Genomic DNA, 20343 nt, shown 5'->3' with positions numbered 1-20343 from the left:
AGCCTTGCAAGGATGAATCATAGTCTGGAAAGCCCACCTTGTAGTAAGAGACTAACGAAACAGAATCTAATTATCTCAACAATAAGAAGGTTAGAAGGTTGACTGATCATGATCTGTAAAGTATGTAAGTTGAAAAAAAAGAAGTTAATACTAAAAGGCTCTTTAATTTAATAGACAATTTCAGAGTGAAGTTCAATTCTGTAAGACTGTAAGTCAGGAATGTGATTTTAACAGTGAGTGCAATTATGTACTGGTAAAATTTACTCAGATGTTGTAGAATCTGCACAATGTGAAATATTTACCTTTTTTTAGAAACAGAAAAACTCACATACTTTAGTTCAACAGTAACTAGATGACTTTATGAAAAAAAAAAAAAAAAAGACCAAACCCCCCCCCAAAATCCCCAAATCCAACAAAAAAACAAACTCTTCAAGCATTTAGCCTAAATAATATGAAAGATCTCTGTGGATAATTGCAATGGTCTCTTCTAGGTTTGGCTTTACATGAGGAAGTTCAGAGCCCAGAAACCACTTCCACTCTTCCAGGATTCAAACATTGGCTCTGTTACAGTCAATGTCTGTACTCCCCCCATGAAGTTTAAGGTTGCATCTCAGAAGTTGTATAACTACGAATTCCTGTGTTTTGCTCTCGAAGACCTAAAAAGGTGAAGTGGTCATTTTGTGCCATTATCTATGTCTGCAATATTCTGGGTTTGGACCTTTCTCAGAAGGAAAAAGCAACACTAAAAGTTTTAGTAAAAAATGCTAAGAAGAAAGAAATGAGAAAGTAACTGAAAAGTCAGGCACATTATCATGACAAATATTCTATCTTTGGGAAGCACTAGTGAGCATTAGCTCTCACAGTATACTACTCTGAAATTATATCCACTATGCAGGTGGAACGCTACAGTATAGTTCTGATTTATCTGTCATGTAGCATAAACAGCAGTACAGTGAGCATTTAATTTTCCTATGAATGAAAGATTTTGAATCTGAAAATATATATGTGATTTTTCTGGGTGGTATTTTTGTTAACCTGTAATTTTCTGTGAAAATAGTTACAGGTCAACTTTTCCTTTTATCATCAAACAATAAGATAAGCCATATTAGAAACACATTTCTTTCTAGAAATTTAGGAAACAGTATTTTGGGGCTACTCAACTAGGAAACATTTATTTTTCCCCTAAATCTTAATTCTCTGTATGTTCGTTTCAAAATAATCTCTGGATTTTTCCTGTTTACTTGGTGGACCTGGTGGGCTCATTCTCTTTCCTTTTAATTCCCTTCTGTTCTGCAGTTTGGTGTGAATTTCTTCTGCAGTTCTCATTTACTTGGAGTCTTACGAAGGATGATGCCTGTTGTGCATTACCACCCTTGTGCCCAGCAGGTGAGCTCATCCAGTGACCTGAGTAGGAGATTCATTGTGGATTTCAGTCCACTGAACATGAGCCTTTTGCACCATGAAACTAGTGAAACATTCCATTCCAACCACATAAAGTGTGTTAGGACCACGCTGGCTCAGCCTTGCATAAAAGGGAATGGAAGTCCTTGGGCAATGGGCATTACAAATATTTGAGTAAGAACACCAAACAGACAACAGGGAGGGGGAAAGAGTCAATTGCTGTTCATGCAGTTGTAGAAAGCCCCTCTTGTCCTGCTTCAAGTTTGCATTTTGAACATGAATTGCTTAAAATGAATAACTAACCAAACAAAGTTTGAGAGGCACTTTTCTTTTTTTAAACAGTCATACTTTCTTGCTATTAATTCAAGCATCAGTATGCAACACACTATATCTGATTGAGAAATGAACTTGGGGAAATTTTACAGAGATTGGACACGGGAGACCAAATCATGCCTCAGTTTGACTGACACAAAAAGAGGTTGCATGGGATGGAACCCAGCAGAGTTTGGCCTGTCTGCAGTCAGACTGTCATGTACTGTGATTTCTTTAGATTTCACTGGTTACAAGTAGAGTCAAGCTGGATTAATACTAGACTACAATGCCTTCTTGTAAGAAGTGATGGTGTTACTTAGCAAGTGGCATTCTTCTCTCTGAATGATTGCTCCTGGACTCCTGCTTGCTGTTATAAATATGCAGTGGATTGCTGCAGATACCCTCCCAATTAAGCCACACCTTCTAATTGTACACTTAGCTTTTCAAAAGCTGTAAGAGTAGAAAAGTGCATTCCACTGTTCTGACCAAACACCTTTCACTTAAATCTTTTGATCATATACTTGTGTAGAGTCTACGAAAAGTTTAGCTTTATTGCTGTGGTTGAGAATATTTGGCTCATAGTTACAAACATTAGTTGCAAACATTAGAGACTACCCTTTGATAAACTGTAATAAATTGCCTCCTGATATTACAACACAGGTGGGAGATCATTATTCAGATTAACTACTGCACACTCTAATATCCTCCAAATGTATCTTGTAAAATGCATGACATATTCATCAAAATAAAGACTGTCCTGCAAAATTTGGGACAGATGGCAGTGCAAAATGACATCTTTTCTAAATGTGTCAAAATGTTCACTCAGTCAAGCAATATGATTGGTTGCACATTCTGGGTGCGTTATTAAAATAACAAAAGCAGTAAAATTCACTTGCATGAACACCTGCTGCTAGAGTCACTTGAAATAAGTAAGGCAAAACATATAATTAAGTAATATAAGAATAATTATTTCACTGACAAATAAGTTAACAGTTTAATGTAGCTATGGCATTGCTCAAAATGTTTTAAGTCAGTGAATTACACCCGCACTTAGATTTACAGTGTTCAAACCCAAAACATGTCTTCCTAGGTGATATTGAAGGAAGTATGCTTCATACCACATAACAAAACACTATATTAGAACACACACAACAGGTCTACTGTTGTCTGCTAGATGGTATCTAGATGGCATCTTTAAATCAGACAGTATATATTCTTTTACCACTTGAAACAGGAGAGCATAGAAGTGATTGGTAAGCCCGATATCAGAAAAAACAAAGCACTACTTGCTCTCTTCTGAGGATCTGATGTGGTGGTAGAAACAAAGCATCTAGAAAAGAATTGATGCTGAGTTATTTGTTCCTTTTTGCAGCATTTGAAAATGTCGAAGACTCGACTTATGAAATCTAATCTAAGTCTTGTGTCAGGAATTCTCATCAAGGCATGGATATGTTGTTCTAAATTATGGCAAGATCTTCAAGACCCCTTTATTTTGTTTGCCGCTTTGTTCTCAGAGAGCTCGGCCAGTCCTCACCTGGTCTCAGTATAGGGTCTCGTGCTCTGGGTAATGCTAAGTGCTGTTGTTTAACTGATCAAAGGAGCATGCTGTGGAGTGATACAAGGCGTATCTGTTGGAGGCCTGAGCACATTATTTCCTACACCACCCTCAGTCTCAAATTATTCACAGGAAGTGAGACCCTGTGTTGTAGTATTTAGCAAAAACCACAGGGCCCCCTCTCCAGTCCTTACACTTGACTTTCATTCACAACAGTGGTTAGCTAACTAAAATACGGACATTAAATAAGTAGTCTGCTTATAAAAAAACAAACAAACAAACAAAAAACAAACAAACAAACAAACAAACAAAACACAAACCCCAAACCGTTTTAAACGATTGGGCACTGGTCAATTGTCTACTTTGCTATTTTTGTATGGGAGGAAGGGGGACAGGCACAAGATGCTTCCGTGATTGGGTCGCAATTGCGCCGTTAGCTCCATGTGAATGCGTGCGGGTGAATCCGGTAACAGGCTGGCACGGCAGCAACCGCGGCTTTAAAGGGTTAACAGAGACTGCACTTGCCGTACGGGCTCCTGGAGCGGGGACAGCGACACTCCGCCCTGTGTGATCCCCAAGAAACGCACCCACCCCCCCCCACCCCCTCCCCAAACCCCCCCTCCCCACGCAGGTTTACTTCTCCGTGCTCCCACCTGTTCCGCCCAGAGGCCGCGGCCACGGGCGCCGCCGCCGCGCGGGGACGGATGCGGCGCTCCCCGCCCGGGGCCGGGGATGGAGATACGGCTCCGGTGGCGATGGGGCTGGCTGCGGAGAGCGATTGGCTGCCGGCTTCGGAAATTTCATTCAGTTTGGTCCAATAGCAGGAGGAAAGCGCCTGGTACAGCCTGGACCTCTCCCCCCCCCCTCCGCCTTTACTTCCCCCCCCCCCCCCCCCGTCTCTCCCCCTCGCTCCCAGCTCGCCTTGCCTTGCGGATCAGTCTCTCCCCGGCTCGGTTTCTCTGCATAGGCAATCACAGCTCCCACTCGCAAACCCAACTCTTCCCTCTCGCACTGATTGCAATGAATTTTCTGCCTGAATGTAGGTCGCTTACAACCGAGAACACGAGTTTCCTTCAGAGCCAGTGTTGTCTTTCTTCTTGTTATTTTTAATTTTTTTTTTTTTTTTTTTTTGCCGCGTCTTTCCCCCCCCCCCCCCCTCCCTCCACCCCCCTCTCCTTCAAACCTTCGTGGTCGTTGCATTCCTTTGGAGAAGCGAATCGCGTTGGATTCCAAAAAGGCGAGCAGGAGAGCAGGAACCGTGTGTGAATAACCCCGGCTGAATGGTAGCCCGAGAGGATTTCCTGAAAGAATCTGGCTGTGTAAAAAAGACCCCACTGCTTCTGCAGCTATTCCAGTGTTAAGGTAGGAGTACAGGATTTGCCGTTTGAGTGCTCATTTTAATTTTTTTCTGTTGCTTTCCACCACCACCTTTTTTTTTATTTTTTTTTTTTTTCGGCGAGGGTGGGGGAGAGAGGGAGAGGTGTTGCAGTTGGTACTCTGGCAAAGGGCGAGCAGTTTGCTGCAGTCGTCTGTGCTTTTACTTTTCCCATCATGATAAAGCGATACTTTCTTTCTGCCATCTCCACCATCATATGCGATCTCATTGTCACATATGCATATTTATGCAAATTTCATTTCTCTTTTATCCGCTTCGGACTCGTCCCCTATATCCCCCTTGCACCATAATTTGTTTGGAGGCATTTTGCTGCAATCAGCTATTTGGAAAGGCTCTGGGGTTCTGTGTGAGATGTTTACAAAGTAGCTCTGCCTTACAGCCAAATAAACAGAAGAGTGTGGAGGAGAGGAGGGAAAAATATCTGCAGTACAGGCAGAGAAAGAGCGAAGCCACAGTTTCCTGCAAGCGCGGAGAGGGGCAGGAGCGGTACCTCATGCTCTGTGTGCGCCTGTGGTTTTCAGGGAAACACAAAACCAACACGTTGGGTTTTGGTTAACCACTTCCCTCGCCACCACCACAACCACAAAAAAGCAAAAGGGGACGGGGGTTGTTGGGGGGGGAACAAGGGAGGCGGCTGTTCACAGGAAATCTTGGCTCTTCTTGGATTACGCGGTTCGCCCGCTTTGGTTTTAGCTATTCCGTGGTGGGGTTTTCTTTTTCCTTTTTTTTGTTTTTTTTTCCTTTTTATTTTTTTTTTCTTTTTCTTTCCTTTTCTGGGCTCGGGTAAATGCCCGATTTTATGGTGGGCATGGGTTTCCGAACGTGATGGCGCGGGGACGGGCACTGGAGAGAGCCAGCGTGCGCGGAGCGGTGGCGGGGGGATGTGTGTGTGTATGGGGGGGGGGGGGTGTGTAGCAAGAATATGAAAAAAAAAAAAAAAAAAAAGACACTCACCACCACCACTCCCCCCCACTCCCCCCCCCCCCCCACCCCAAGCTCGACAGTAAATCTGCTTCTCTGCAAAGCTGGGGCGGGCGAGGCGGGGGCTGGCGGCGTCAGGCGGCTCCGCGGCCGCCGCGGCTTTGCCCCTTGCCCAGGGGAAGGGCGGCCGCCGGCCCCCCTGGCCCCGGGGAGCGGGGGCGGCCCCGCTGCAGCCTCCCGGAGGGACGCCCGGCGGGGGGGGGGGGGGGGGGGGGGGCGCGGAGTGGGGGCGACGGGCATCAACGCGCCCACCCACCCACGCGCCCGCTCACACACCCCATTTCCACGGGCGCGCAAGGGTCGGGGCAAGCGGGGCGCGCCGCCGCTGCGGAGAGGCGCGGGGAGCGGGAGGGGGCCGGGGCTGGTGTCCCGCTGCCGTGCCTTGAGCGGGGCTAAGAATAGATGGCGGCGCGGCCGGGAAACTTGGCCGGTTCTGGAGCTCGGCGTACGGGGCGTGGGGGGGGGGGGGGGGGGGGGGCGGAGGGGGGCTGACACGACACGACACGACACGGGGGAGAAGTTTTGCGGGGGCCGCGGGCGCGGCAGCGGCCGGGCGCGGCCGCCAGGTGGCGCTGTGGCGCCTCCCAGCCGCGCCGCCTCCCGCGCCGCAGCGCCGCGCGCCCCCCGCCGCGGGGCCGTCCCGCGCCCGCCGCCCGCGCGCGGCCGGCAGCGTTGCCCGCGGGGGAAGTTTCATAGGATATTTTATTATTATTATTTATTTTTTTTTTTTTTTTTATTAACCCGGCGCGGGACGCCGGCCGGGGCAGAGCGGGGCCGGCCGGTCTGCCGCAACCGGCGGCGGGGCTGGGGCTCGGCCCCCTGCGCACCGCGGGGCACGGTGCCCGTCTCCAGCGTTTTGCGTATGTCGGTTTGTGAGGGCACTGCTTCTCCTCGGGGTGGCGGAGGTGCCGATGTGCAAGTTTAGATGTTTTGTATTTAAAACCAAACCATCACCAAGAAAAAAAAAAAAAATGGAAAAAAAAAAAAATAATGAGCTCTTTGGCCATGTGTTGAAGAAGAGCTCTTTAGTCATCCATGCTGAAAGCAAACGCCTGTAAAATTCTAGACCTATTTTTGTTTTGAAATGATTAATAATGTTAAGGGCATATGTGCATATACTTAGAAGTAGGTGATCAGAAAGCAAAGATTAATTGGATGAATTCACAAGCAGTTACACCAAAATAGAAATCGCTGATATTTTTCTTCTCATAGAAGATAAATATAAATGCTAATTTAGGTACCTCACAAATGGAAGGGCAATAGTCCACATCCCATGGGACACAAGTTTATTAATTATTAGATGTATAAATGCTCTGTTAGCATTAGCGAAATAAACTGTTTTTCTGTAACCCTAAGAAAAGAAGTAACTATTTCCACTAATTTTAAATCCTAGATAAGAACACAACTTTGCTTTGTAGAAGTGAGCTGATTCCATATGTCAAATGAACCCTGCATTTGTTTTCATTTTACTTACAAAACATGTATTTGGTATTGGTAATATCACCTGTGTAGACTTCTATATAGGTAGCAGCTGTACAGATGTGCATTATGGTAGAACATTTCAAATATTTTTTTGCTTGTACTACTGAGTAGGGGTTTGCATATATTGTCTTACGAATCACTTTCCAATCAATTATTGCAGACTGAGAACATGAAAACATGCCATGCAATTTCTGGTAACTCAAAACATTAAGATCTATGGTGGCATGTAATTTTCTATGAATAATATAAAATTTAATTTTGACCTACTAATTTTTATCATTTTGAAATTATTACCCCATTGTGTATAAATCCAGTTGGTATTGCTCACTCTCTATTCATATACCTGTATATCATATAGATGCAATTATTGTTGGTGTGCTGTGTGCAAGTACAACCTATTAAGTTGTACCAGATATTAAAACTGAAATTCAGTTTGGCATCTGAAATGCCTTGGTCCTTTAGAGGGTTCTAATTCAAAGCCAATTTAAACTTTTTTTTTTTTTTTAAATTATTTATTTAATTTAATTTAATGGCCCTTAGGTTTGGTCTCTACTGGAAAATATTTGAGTAGACAGGAAAATACATTTTATTCCTTATGCATGTCTGGAGGGAGTGGTTAGTTGCCCAGTACTGTTTTAAAATACAGTGCTGTATCACAAACATGTAGACTGTAAATTCAGAAATTGCCAATGTGTTTTTCTTGGTTGGCAAAGTGCAGTGGTCAGTGATGAAGTGTCATTTCTTTTAAAGCCGTCACAATGCAAGCAAACAAAAGCAAGCCCTGTAAGTGTGAATGAAATGGGCCAACGAGATAAAATTAGGACAAGTGACAAAGCCCATAGGTTTGATGGAGACGCTGCTCTATCCTATCTATTTTTTATTCTTACAAAGACTTTATCTTTTTAGCTAATCCAATGTTCTTGGGCAGATCATTCACCTGACAATTTTTACATTTGATAAAAATGTCAATCTTAATAGGCATCCTTCAGCTGAAGACCTGTCATGTAGAGACGAAGGCAAGAGGCAGAAAGAAAAGCTGTTTAACTGAAGCTTTGTATTAAAGATACTGTATAGAAACAAGGATTTGTTTGGCTTTTTTTTAAACAAAAGAGTGATTCAAGGAACATTTACTGACTGCTGCATAGAGGTTTGCACATTTGTTTTTGACAGGTTCTTGATACAGCCTCCTCTTGGCCTTTCAAACACGCATGCTGCTATTTGATGGCTGAATCACATAGTGTAAAGAACAGCTCCACCTGGGTAGGACAGGAATAAGCATCATGCTATAACCAGCATATAATTTAGTCATTCTGTCACTTGAAGACTTGTCATCGGGATTCAAGAGCTCTTCTGCATGAGTAAGATTGGTTAGTTATGTGCGCTGAATTATAAGACTGTAAGTCTTTAAAAAAAAAAAAACCTAATAAAACCAAAACATAAACATGAGCTGTGCAAATCAGTGTAAGTCTCTCATGTCCAGCTGCAGCAATCCTCTGTCACAGTTCAACTCAGGTGCTCTCAAGCAATGTTTGTAAAGCATTTATGCTATGAGCCATTTAGATCCTCACAACAGACAGGGTACTCAACTCTGTCACCTTTTAATAATTCTCTGCTTCTCATTGTATTTGTTTTTGTAGTCCCCAGATTGGATTTGAATAGGAAATAAAAAAAAAAGCTTCAGTAAAAAAAAAAAACCCAAGCACCAAAGACAAAAGTCACCTTACTGTCTAGCGGAGGAAAAACAAGTTTTATTGACAATACTCTCAGAAAATTATTTACGATGAGATAGGGCACAATGCTAATCAAGTTTTCACAACTTGAAAATGGATATAAGGGTAGAGAAGAGAAAATTGAAAAGTACAATTTATATACAGTTTGCAGCGTCTGAATTTAAAAGGTAGGAAATTATTCTAGAGATGTTACTGGCAAACTCATCCTTCTTTAACTCATGTAACATAACGGGGGATGAATTTTGACATTGAAAATAAACTGTATGTGAAACAGGGTTACTTTACGGCTTACATGCATAGCTCACATGAGGATCTGAATAGCAGGAGCGCTTGTGGAACACTGGCTTTTCCTGTGAGATCTGCAGCAGGGTTTTGCCAGCGGCACAGCTAATTCAAACTGAATGCATGACCACATCTTGGGACGATCCCTAGCCAGGAATGCTCAGATTTGTACTGTAATAATCTAAAAATAAATTGTAGTCACTGATGTCACAATGTATGATTCTGTCTTTCGGCTGTCTTCTATGCTGGGCCCACACACCACTCAGTGTCACAGGGTGTATTTCGGTAAGCGTATGCCACAGACAAGCTTCAGTGGAGGGTTAGGATTTTCCATGCTTGTCTGTCTTCTGTTATTTATGTGCTCACTGAGATTTGCAACTTGATGGGGAGGCTGAGTCTTTCAAGAGAGGTAAGCTTTGAAAATGAATGGCACTCTTATTAGAAAAAAAATATTTGAGGCAGTATCACAGTGGACTGATTCACTCTGAAAACTAGAGGAGTACATAGCTGTCATAATTTAATGTTATTCAAAAAACTTCCTTTAAAATAATTCCTTTTCATTGCTTATAGATGGACTGTTTTTAAATATTGCACAGATTGAAACAGGATCATACTAAAGAATGATTCTTTTATTAGATAGGATGTAATATTGTCATAATAATGTAACTATATAAGAGATTTATAGAATAAAATGTTTGGGTTTCTTCTTAGATGAGCCAGCAGTCAATTACAGTTAGTTCTGCAGTGACTGTTATGATTTCATATATAGAATGAATTCGCTCATTTTTATATACTTGTATACGATCTTTTTTTTACATAAATAAAACAATAATTGTGAGATTTAGTTACACTAATTATTGAGACCAAGCCAGTTCAGTGCTTCACCGAACAGATGACAGATGAAATAGTAGTGGCATGATTTGATGGTAGCAAAGTTCCATCTAACAGTATCTTTCAGATTTGCATCTGTTGAATGCAGTAGACAAAAATATATAGTCTACTGCTTCTCAGTGCAAATGAGTCCAGAGGTGAGAATTCTCCTTTGTCCTCCAAGTGGAGGTAGTCACTGTCAATTAGGAGAGGTCTAGTACAGTCAGAAATGGAAAAGGACAATCATTAGTCGGATTTCTGTCCCAGGGTGTTGCATGAAGTGGTCTAATGGCTTCATTATTTTACAAATGCCTATTGCTGTAGTGTCTGGGTCAGTTACAGACCCAGCACAGACCTGGAAGGAACAGATTTTCAAACTTTTGGCACCATGCTCCCTAGTGTTGATGTCATGTTGATGGTCTTTCCAAGTAAGACTTACCAGCCATGTTGATCAGTGCCATCATGTGGTGATCTTGTGATATTGTTGCCAGACGTCTCTGGGTTGGCAATCCCAAGCTTCTTTATCTTTTAAAGCCAGTTTGGACCCTTAGTGAAAAAATGGTCAGTTTAATGGCAACAAGTCTTCTTTCAAAAAAAAAACCAAAACTGCTTACAAATACTATGGAGAGGGCTCAAACAAATTAGTTATGTTTTCTGCAACAGGATTTCTTTTATGCTTTTGAACTCTGGTGGAAGTGGACAAACTTCAATAACTCCTTTGTTTGGTGTTTTTTAATTCCAAAACAGACTGTTCAGTAATTTGCTCTAAATACCTATTTTTTTCTATTCCAATAAACAAATACTACATTGGATGTCATAGTTTTGACTTCTTATATATAAAAGCCCTACTTCTTATCCATCCAAATTTAATACAACACGGAAAAGCTGATAGCCTCGTTTTGAAATAGAGAATTTGTAATAGAACCAGATGCTTAGTTTTTATTTGTATGTCTTCATTTTGTACTGACTTTGTAGTCCTGATTTTAGACTTAATTTTTAAGATTTCCATAAATCTGAAGCTTGCAAAGCAGATGTGCTAGCCAGTTTTTCTCCTGTCAAATAGAGCTGTTTGCAGACACCACACAGAACTCTTCTATTAAAAAGAGCAGGGAATTACTCAAAGTTTATCAGTAGTATAATTATACATCTAAAAATTATTTTTCTGAAAATAAATAGAACTTTTTTTCCTTTCTACTATTTACTTACTTTACCAATCTATATCACTTATCCATGAAATATCTCTTTCAAACACTTGGGCATATACATAACAAATTACCTGGAAATTATATAGGGAACATATTTTTGTTTTGAGATACATTTCTACATTTTATGATCTACTGTGAACGATTTCCAGATCTGTCTTTTCAAACAAACAAAATTAGTATATTATTCATATGGGATCATATAAGATAGATGCTAATATACAATAAATTTTTACTAATTTCCTTGTTGGATGTAGCATAAGCCATTAATATTAACCGGCCTCTGTAATAGGACCGAGACTAACAGACCACTGACAGATTAGTGTCATGGGACCAGGTTTTGTTGGATTCATTGCAAAGATTCCTGTTAATTTCAAAAGTATTCTGGTAAGGTCCTATGAGTAAGTAGTATTTGGATAGAATTATATGGAGTATTTACATAGAACTGACAATGTCATATAGCTTTAAGGTTTTCTCCTAACTTCATGTTAAGTTCTGCTAATGAAATTGCCTTCAAACCTTTGTTTGAAAAGTAAAAAAGAAAGCAGTAGGCTCTGAAAAATAATGTATCTCCATTACTTCATTGAAGAGCTTGTTATAGGTGTGGGTGATTATGCACACAAGAGAAGTATCCTAGATGGTATAGGAACACATAATGTCTCAGCTCATGTTCTGTTGGTGACTGTTTATAAAGCAAAATGATTGTACAGAATTGTTACTATCTGTGATTTCTTCCTGAAATTTCCTGGATTTGCTTTTCAACAGGAGCTGGGTATGTGTTAATAACCAAACTGATGGACCACACACATCCAGTTTGTAAACCTTTCCATCCAGTCATCTTGTTAGCTGTGGTTGTGCTGAAGAGACAGTTTTTGCCTTATCTCCAAACTAGTTTTGTAGTATTGTTATCTCCCTGGATGTTTGGTTGTACTGTTTTTGGATGACAGATTTCAATATTATTTTATAGGCAATTGTGACAAAAAAGGGCAAAAATCCTCTCCTGGATTCCAGAGGAATTGTGGAAGCAGAGGTGAAGCCTATGTGAATCTTTGGTATATCTGCCATTACCAAAACTCTCTGAAGTTTGTAAAGTAATAGGTCTGTATCTGGATTTCATGAGATGTCTCAGGCAAATAAAGAAAAAAAGATTCCAGAAACAGCCAGAGGAAGCAGCTAGTGAATTATTGCTGTAAGAAATGTACACTTCACCCAGACTTTAGAGCAGATGGCTCAATGCAGGATTGCAGGACAACATTCATCAGAGTGTTGCTTCTCCGTCAGGTGCATAGTCACTGATTTGTTGTCTGGAGTCTTGCAAGCCCAATATATCTCTATCACTAATGTAAATATTATAATGTCTGCCTGCTACATTTTACATCATCTGTGTGAAGGCGATGATAAGTTCACAGTACACAATGGTGTGAGGGGAAGTAGAACTTTCTGCAAATTATGCACAGCTGGACAGATGAGCGGTCGTGCCTGAGGCTGTGAATTTGTATTAACATAGCCAGCAGTAGGTCTGCTGCCCGCATTAGAAATGTTCAGTGTGTGTAGTTTCCAACATGCAGGTGGTGAATTGGGGGACAGATGATGTAGATTGACTGTTTTTGACCAATTAAATAATAGCAATTGGCATAACTAGAAATTAATAATGGAGCTGCAGGAGATCTCCTTATGGAAGAGCTAGCATATTAATTTCATGCTTATTGTGCTAATACTTTGCTTTAGTTCAGGTGCACAAGTTATAGTGCAGGGTAGGTGGACTTACTGCTGCAATCTAAACAGGTTAGCAGTTATTAAGAAAATTAATTACTTTGAACTTATATCTGTTACGTCTTTTTCTCAAGATCTTGTAGATGAATTGTGTTTGAAATACATTTTTTGAAGATAAATGCTTAGTGTTTATATTGGTTTGATGTCATCTCTACATATATAGTGTTTCAGATATAGTGCCTTAAGAATTTGGTAATGCAGGCTAGCTGGCATTTATATTTAAAGAACACAGTAAATTAGAAGGGCCAGTAAGATTTTTATACTACTGGATTGTGAAAGGCATGGTGCATTGATTTGTCTGCCCTGATCTGGTAGAGAGGTGAGGTGTTACTGAAATGCAATGGGTTAGTGGTGCAGTTAGCATGTATCATTATCTTACATTCAGTTGTTATGGTCATGGAGTGGCATGCAAGCACAAACAAAAGTAGTTCCCCACTGGAAGAGCTGGCCCATCTTCATTTGCATTATAGTGTAGCAAATATGTATTTATCCTCGGAATTTTCAGTCTGTATTTTCCTTTCCCTGTCCGCTTTGGAAATAAGATGTTCTAGTGAGCTGTCCTCCAAATCTGTCTTGTTTAAGAGTTTTGGCTTCAGAAAACTGAAATTAGAACATATAATTATATGTCTTTCATTTTCTCTATTTCTGCCTCTCCTGCAAGTTGTTTTTGTTGTTGTTGTTGTTGTTGTTGTTGTTGTTGTTGTTGTTGTTGTTGTTGTTGTTTGTCTGTTTTTTCTTTTCCTGTAACTCTGTAATTTGTCTTAGCATCTCAGATCCCATGAAGTGCTTTCTTCCATTCATGACTTACTAAAGGTGCAATACTGGCCAATATGATGATGATGGCTTCAATAGCTAAAGCAAAAAACCCCATTATTCCTTGGGTGATTTGCATTAACAGCTCTGTTATGTTGAATTTGAGTGATTTTTTGTGAAGGATTTCTTGTTCTGGTAATAAAAAGCATATTAGCAATGTAGAAGTTACATTAGCAGTGTTGTAAAAAGGACAGGATACGGGAGCAGTTGTGATAGTGGTAGTATGTTGCATTCCCTTAGCTAATAGCTAGATAGGAATGGAACACTAAATAAATCTTGCATTTGGTATATCAGTATATGATCACTGGACCATAATACTTCACAGAAACATCTTTCTTTCTGTGGTAGATTTCAGTTTCTGTTTGCCCCTGGAGTGTGGCTGTTTGGTTAGGGTTGATACTTCACTGCTTTCTGAAGCCAGATAGAGCTAGTTTATTGAAGAGGAACCAAAACACATAAAGTTGGAGAAGATACTGTCTGGAGCAAGAGGCATCATCAGGGATGATGGAGAGATAGTTTGGTTCCATTTTGGAAGAAAATTCATGGCTTTTTCAACAGCAATGATAGCATTTGTAACACCACTTCTACCTCTTAAGGCCTGAAAGCTAAGTACTGAGCATAATTATGCGTAAGATGAGGACACTGCATATTCCAGTTATTACCTTTTTCTTTGTGTAAGATGAGGATTCTTAAATGACCCACACTCTCAATCTCTTATTCATCATTCCTAAGTTGGTGCAGTTTTTTCCTTCGCCTACTTCTCATTGCCTCAAGATGCCCATCCTAGTCAGAGACTGTAAACAGGCAATGACTTGCAGACAAATTACCAGTTTTAGAAGAAGGTTAACATGATTAGCTTTCACAGAAAAAGAATAATAGTGGAGAAGAGTGAGTGGGATGAGATAAGAAGTCAGTTTCAGTTTTGGTAGAGTCTCAAAGCAAAAACAGGGTGATCACTAAAGAAACAATATGAGAATGTGAGAAAAGTATAGCAATGTGGGGATGACACGTAGGGACAGTAGACGTACTAGAGCATAGAGATTAGAGTAGTAAGAGGAGTGGCAGTTCAAATACTGGACTCTGGAGAGCTTATAATAGTGGGAGATGGGTCAAGGCAGACTTAGAAGAGGAGGTGATGCTTTTGGATGTGAGAGTTTGGTTTAGTCTGAGCGGGTGCCATATATTAGAAATAAGTTCACTGTATGGATCGAGGTAAAAATATTATTATTATCATCATCACTCTATATGAATCTAGACTGTACTCCTTGAAATTGAGTCTGTTTTCTTCTGAATAATCTTTTAAAATATTGTTTGTCCAAGTAAAGCATTTATTAAAATACCACCATTGCATTTTAAGGAAACCATATCAGTTGGTATCATCACTGAATATATTTCTATTTAAAATTGTTTGTTTGTTTTTATCCCATTGTTCCCAAGAATCATAATAAATCATCTTTTCTGTTTCATTTCAAACACACAGCTTTTTTGGGTGTTGGTTTTTTTTTTTTTTAATTTTTAGTTTCTTGGGTTTAGTTGTTTGTTTCAGTATGGCAAATTTTACTATTAACCTGCAGTACCTCAGAGAAATTAGTCTTGCAGAGAAGTGCATGCAGAATGTGGAGAAATCTATCTGGGATTATATAAAGGCAGGCTTAACAAACTATGTGGGTTTTGATGGTTCTGTCACTGGTACATTGGGAGGGGGGGTGGTAAAAAAGGAAATTAGAGTAAAATGTATCTGCATCCTACTCATATACATCACTCAAAGATGTTAATGTAATAGTTGATGAAAATCTTTGCAGGGGATGCTGTAGCATTACTTTACATTTAAGTTATATTCCATAGTTACAAATCTCTTCTCTGATCACTTTTTAAAACAAAATAGAATTGATGTACCTCTGCCTAGCCCAATATGTCATCTTTTAAAATAGTAGATCTTTGGTGAGAAATAAAGCAGCCAGAAGAAATCAGTTTTTCCTCAGAATATGCAGAGTACTAGCCTTCCTTTCATGTCTTTAATAAACAAGCTTCCCAAATACACATAGATGGACATAATGCATGCATCATCACTTTAAAGAGCCATTTTTCTTCACTTGCTGTGAGCTGTGTATTTAAAAGATTACAAGCATGACTAAGATCTCATTAACACAGTTTTTACGTTGGTTTATACCATTGTCTTCAGTGGCACTGTGCCTAATATTTAAGTGCCTAGAAGTGTTAATTTAGTGCTTAAAAAAAGATACTCAGGTTTCAGGATTTTTCTCCTCCTTTTGCAGCTAGCATCTCATCATGTAATGTATTAATTTGGTAGAGATCTCTTCAGCTAAGAAGAGCTTGTTCTCTGTGGAGTAAATTGTTTACCAGCCAGCCATATAAGTTTGCCCTAGTGAATGTGAGTGAAATTGTCCATCACAAATTAATGTAACTGCATTAACTTGACACTGTGACTCTGAAAAGTTAAGACAAGAATAGAGGTAAATGACAGGAGGTGGTGAAAATAAGGGTCTTGAACATGACACCCATTCTACTCTGTGTAAATAGGCTTGGAACTTAAGTAAGTGGTTTTTAGAGATAAAATTATCTTTTAAATTTATTTGTTGCCTTTAGAGGATTTATTTGTTATCAGAATTTAAAGTCAGGCGGAATGTTTTAAATTCTGAATCCATGCTAACTTCTAGTACGTACTTAGATTTTGTGTTTAGACAGATAAAAGTTTCATGCACAGGGGGATGAAAAATTAAATGGAAGAGGAAAAAAAAATCCACTACAACCTACTTTATTACCTTATACCAATTTCTTTTTCTGCTCTGACATGCACTAGGATTGATTATTTATAGTACATGCTTTCTATGAATAAATAAGCACCGAATTTTATGTAAGGAGATATCTCAGCCCAGAAGTAGTTTTCTAGAGAAGATTGATAAAAAGTTTGTCTGAAGAACTCAATTTTTTGTAGAACAATATTTTGCTTTTATTTGCAAAAACATAAACATTTTTCCACACAAAAAAATAGATTAGAAAAAGATAAATAATCGAGACTTTGTCTAGACTGTTACATGCTTTCCAGAGTCTTTCATATATCTTTGAGAATAGTTTTTTAGGGGGGAGAGAGGAGCAAAGGAATTAATTTTTTATTGTATTTTTGTTTATTTAGTTTTGATTTGGCTTATGTTCTGTAGGAAGGGAAATGGTTTTCAGGTATATAGACTGAGAAAACCCCAAACCTGCAACACTACTCAATCCTGCTTCGGAAATGCACAAGGATGGCCACTTTGGGAAGGAGAGGAGCTGGTGAGAATGCAAGCCTTTCCCAAATACAGAATCAGGATATAGCTCCAGAACTCGGACTGGGAAATGCTTCTGGGTTCTCTGATCTGGATGTAACTAAAGTCATTCCAAGAGCCACTCTGGCCTATCCACCATGATTCTGAAGGTAGTAAATTGATTTCAGTTCTTTTAGTTTTCCTGGGCTGGCAGCCTAAAGACACAGGAAAGAATTCTCATTCTAGATTTTTCTAAGTGTTGTTACACAAAGAGTGTTGGAACAGGCTTACATACACAGAATTTTATCAGCGTGGCCTAATGATGAATGTTACTTTAGGCAGAAAATAAGAAAAATAGGAACCGAATGGGATAGAGGAAAGAGGCAGACTGTACCCAGTGGCAGGCCAGGAGGAGTGGTGGCAATAGTGGGGAATCCCTGATGAGCACTCTTCTCTGTGTTTTTTCCTCTGGTGCAGCAGGTGGAAACAATGAAGAACACAAGGTTGATGAGGGTTTTTTTGCCATGCTTCTCCCCTTGCACTGTATACTCAAGACCATGTGAAAATCCCCTTTGTTTTTTTCGATTCTTGATGCTATCAGTGCTGATTGGAGTATGGCAATTTTTAAGTTCAAGTGTTGCATGTTGGTGATTAAAATTAATTATTGGACAATATTTACTAAGTATTTAAATGGCTATTATCTATATTTGTTTTTCTCTGTTGTAAACTGAAATCTACAAAACAAAATGTAAGGAAAGCTGATGCGGGAGGGTGGGCAAAAGAGGGACTGTTCTCACTGTAGTGGTAGTTGTTTCCACAAGTATCTACCATAGGAAAACTACTGGGATTTGAAGTTGCAAGACTGACAGTAACAACACAAGACCTAGAGATTAAGAACATAAAGGGAAAAAGAAAAATACTTCTATGGAGGCTCTGGAAAACACCGCCTCAGTGGCCTAGGGGAAAGCTCACAGAGCTGCGAATTGCAGAACCTTGGCATTACTAAGGCTGAGGTGCTAGCATACTCGAGGCAAAACATGCCTTAACATCATTCAGGAATCAAAAATTCCTATTAGATTAATTAAGCGTAACATCAGAGATATGAAATTTACAGTCATCTAGACATAGCTTAGAACTTTCTCCTGAATATTGCCTTTTCCTCGAAAAGGGAGAGTAGAGAGAATTCCAAGGGTCATTTTGTTTGTTTAGCTTGCTTTTGGCAAAGACATAGCATATCAGTATAATATCTTTATTTGTAAACTATTTAGTGATCTTTCAAGACAAAGAAGTTAATTTACCATATGTTTTGCTATATTCATGTAACTAGAACCAGCACTTGTTTGTACACTGTTTCAAAGTATGAGGTGACTTTGTATCCCCTTATAACTTCTAGTATTTCATAATGTATCCTTTCGAAGTAAGGGTGTCCTCTCTTCCTAAGACTACATAATTTTTCACAATAATTGCCATAGTACATTTAGAGGCAGCATGACTTTGTAAATCACCACAAGAATTGCTCGATATCCACATTACCCGATGCCTCAAGGTATTCTAAAATACAAAATCTATCCACAGGTGTTAACACCACATACAGTGACTGCTGTCATATCTTGGTGCTATTCCCAGAAATGCCACATTCAGAAGGCTGCACTTCGAGGAATGGTGTTGCAGGATCAGATGCCTAAATTCATTAGAAGCTGAGGTACCACAACAGGGAGTACAGAGTTATCCTTGATGATCTTGGCTTTTGTAGTGGCAAATAGCAGTGCCCACAGAATTTCTTGAGCTGGATACCAAATGATTTAGTCTTCCAAACTAATCCCAACAGTGGCAGATTTTTTTTCGTCACATCTTTAATCCTAGCTGCAGTTTTCTTTCCTCAAAAAGCTGTGCATTGAAGGAATGCAAAAGTTTCTTAATAGTCCAAGTAACTACTTTAGATCATGAGATCAGTTGTCCAGTGTCTGGATGTCTCAGACTAATTATTCTTAAAGGTTGACTGATGCAAACTCAAGAAGCTGACAAACTGTGACTGTGTAGGTTCTGCACTGTTCTGATATCAGAACTGGGGAGAAACCCACTGCCACCACCCCACCCCCCCAACAAAAAAGAACCAACCCACCAAAGCCCCAACAGAAAACCTCCTTTATTTTACCATATGCTTCACTCATTAGCAGTTGATGAAATATCCTTGCAGGGCTGCTACTCTGTTTCCCACTGTGAACTGTATATGTGCTCAGTAAATCTGTGTTTAAAAATTGTTGTCAAATAGGAATTCAATAGGAATATCTTACACAAACTAGGAGAGCTAGGGAGGAATGCATTATATTTTTAAGTCCACATATTTTAGATAATTCATTCTCACATGTGATAAGCTGTTTGAAAAAAAAAAAAAAAAAAAATTATGCTGACTTTTTTTTTTTTTTCCTACACCTGGTTCAATGAAAATGACTTTGGTGTGAGACACCAACAGCCTGTGGATTTCAGAGATTTCCCTACTGGTGAATGAGCACGTGTCTCTCAAAGTTGTCTCTGTCAGATCAGCGAGAGCTCTGTCTGTCTTCCAGTGCCCTTTACTTCCTAAATCAGGCTTTTACACCCCTAGTTTAGCTCAGACGCCACTGAAAAATAGTAGCATAGTTCTGAATCTTTTGGAAATGCAGTGTATTTTGGTTGTAACTAAGAAAAACTGTAAGTAAACATTTGTTACTTTTCCTTCAGTCTAGATACTGTCAGATGCTGACCAGATTAACAGTCTAATAGGATCATTAACAGTATATGCAGATGATTGGTAAGATTTTTCTGAAGTTTTTAAGGAAAGACCTTGCTTGAGTCCCCTGTGGGATGGTTCATCTTCCATACCACAGAGGTCTGTTTTCAAACTGTAGACAGTTGTGTGCAAACTAGATATTCTAGGCTCTCATTGCAATTTCTGGGAAGAAATAAGAACTTTGGGATGCAATTTAGCTTTTTTTAAGGTCTTCTTTAGGAAGAGATTAAGCACTTGTGATTAATGTTTGTAAATAATAAAATAATTTGATAGGTAAAGCCTGATTGTCCTGGTTGGGGCTGGACTAGAGTTCCCGTTGGTCTGGCAGCGGGAGGAGTGCTACAACACACTGAGACCCCAGGGGCTCCCCAGGTCCCAGTGCCCTCACCTGTGTGCGGGGGCGGGGGGAGCACAGCTGGAGGGCTAGGCCCGGATTGGCCGGTAGTCCATGTCATGTGACATCATGCTCACTATATAAAGGCAGGAGAGGGCCAGGAGGGGCTCTCACTTCTG

At 40.0% G+C, this 20343-nt stretch overlaps 1 protein-coding gene across 4 annotated transcripts in view; it reads left to right on the top strand.

The window, feature by feature from the left end:
* Window positions 1-4002: 4002 nt before the first annotated feature.
* Window positions 4003-20343, top strand: part of NLGN4X (neuroligin 4 X-linked) — a 188176-nt gene continuing 171835 nt past the window's right edge. For 2 of the 4 annotated variants that reach the window (XM_032994850.2, XM_032994851.2), the window contains exon 1: window positions 4190-4630. The gene's annotated coding sequence lies outside the window, so the exon portion shown is untranslated. Of the gene's footprint in view, window positions 4107-4189; window positions 4631-20343 lie in introns of those variants that run through there. The other 2 variants (XM_042788530.1, XM_042788531.1) reach the window with 2 other exon arrangements.

The sequence above is a fragment of the Tyto alba genome, unplaced genomic scaffold (genome assembly GCF_018691265.1).
Source record: "Tyto alba isolate M040663 unplaced genomic scaffold, T.alba_DEE_v4.0 Super-Scaffold_14, whole genome shotgun sequence".
Lineage (NCBI taxonomy): Eukaryota > Metazoa > Chordata > Aves > Strigiformes > Tytonidae > Tyto > Tyto alba.
Note: the sequence above shows the minus strand (reverse complement) of the source record. Positions and strands in the feature narration are given on the sequence as shown.